Consider the following 1,955-nt stretch of genomic DNA (forward strand, 5'->3'; position numbering starts at 1 on the left):
AATGGAAACCTAACCTGCTGTGTAAACTTTCACCAAAAACACAATATCATTTTCAAAAAAAGAACATAATAATAAAAACCAATTGATCATTTCAATTCTTGCAGAAAAGGTATTCATCAAAATTCGACATCCATTCATGATAAAAAATAAAAATAAAAGACTCTCAGCAGTTAAGACTAGAAACCTATAGTTAACATCATATTTAATGATACAAGATTGAGGCTTTCCAGCTACGATCTGGATAACTGCCAAGCCACTGAGAATCATGGCCAGGCCAAGTTGACACACAACCTTAACCATCACACTATTCAACTTCAAAACTTACTATAAAGCTACAGTAATCAAGAATGTGGTATTGATAGACAATAGAACAGAATAGAGAGCCCAGAAATAGACCCATACAAATGTAGCTAACTAATTTTTGGCAAAAGCACAAAGGCAATCCAATGGAGAAATGATATCTTTTCAACAAATGGTGCTAGAACAATCAGACATCATATGCAAAAAATGAATGTATACATCACGTTATAGAAAAATTAATTCAAAATGAATTACAGACATAAAAGTAAAATTTAAGTCTAAAAAGCTTCTAGAAGAACATAGAAAAAATTCTGTTACATTGGGTTTAGCAATGAGTTTTTTATATCACATCCAAAGCACAATCCATGAAAAAAAAAAAAAGTAGATAAATTGGACTTAATCACTTTCTTCTCCCTGCATAAGCTCTCCAAGTGCCTAAGGGAGAAAGCAGTAGGACATAAAGCCAAGAAGTATCAGGGAACTAGATCATCAAGGGCCTGGTTTTCACACTGAGAGAAATTGCATTGATTAATCTGCGGAGAATTGCCATTTTTATGATATTGTGTCTTCTTATCCAAGAAAATGGACTATCCATAGTTCTGCAGTGTAGGACTGTGTGGAATGAGATGAAGCTGATTAGGTAAGGCAAGGTCAGGAAAATTCTGAGATAGTATTGCTCAGGAGTTTGACATTTATCCTGTATGCCAGTGGTTCTTAACCACGAGTGATTTTGCCCCCCCGAGGATACTTGGCAGTGTCTGGAGACATTTTTAGCTGCCACAACTGGGGGGCAGGGTAGTTGCCATTGGCATCCAGTGGGTACAGGCCAGGGATGCTGCTAAACATACAGTGCATAAGACAACATTCCACAATAATTATCTGGCCCAAAATGCCACTAAGTGTTGAAGTTGAGAAATCCTGCTGTAGGCAATGGGGAGTGTTGTCACCAACTTTAACTTTTAGGGAGATCATGGATAAATAGGAATGGTAAAGGACTGGAGTCAGAGATACAAGTGTGGAGGCCTCTCAAGAGTTTGGAGGTCTGAACTAAGGCAGTGGGGAAGAGAGGGCAGACCTCAGAGATTTAGAAATCAAATCATTGTTCTTTATTACTGAGAGGAAAGAGAGAATGAGGAAAAGGGGGAAGGAAGAGGAGTCCAGCATCCTGGCTGAGAGGATGTGGGGTGCGATGGCTAAGACTGTGTGTCAACTTGGCTGGGCCATGATCCTCAGTGCTCTGGCAGTTGTACAACGTTGTGATCACTTTCCTGTCGAGGTTTGATATGTGATCACCTCCATGATGGGATCTGCTGTGAGTTGGTACCGATGGGGGCAGGGCCTTGTGGCAGCTCACCACCCCCCGAAGCCTTCATCTCTCTGCCCTCTGCCACCTAGCAATTTCTGCTCTCCTTGCTGGGGCTTTTGCTTGTCCTGGATCCTGCAGCTGGCTCCTGTTCGTCTGACCTCTGGTTCCTGGGACTTGAGCTAGCAGCTTACCTGCAGTCTTGCCTGCCACTCTTGGTATTCATCGATCTTCACAGCCTGTGAACAACAGCCCTGCTCTTCGGCCTGCCGATCTTGGGTTCGCTGGCCCCTGCGGCTACGTCAATCAGAAGCGTCCTTCCTGAACCACAGACTTGGGGCATTGCAGCCTC

Source organism: Trichechus manatus, unplaced genomic scaffold (assembly GCF_000243295.1).
Source record: "Trichechus manatus latirostris isolate Lorelei unplaced genomic scaffold, TriManLat1.0 scaffold00019, whole genome shotgun sequence".
NCBI lineage: Eukaryota > Metazoa > Chordata > Mammalia > Sirenia > Trichechidae > Trichechus > Trichechus manatus.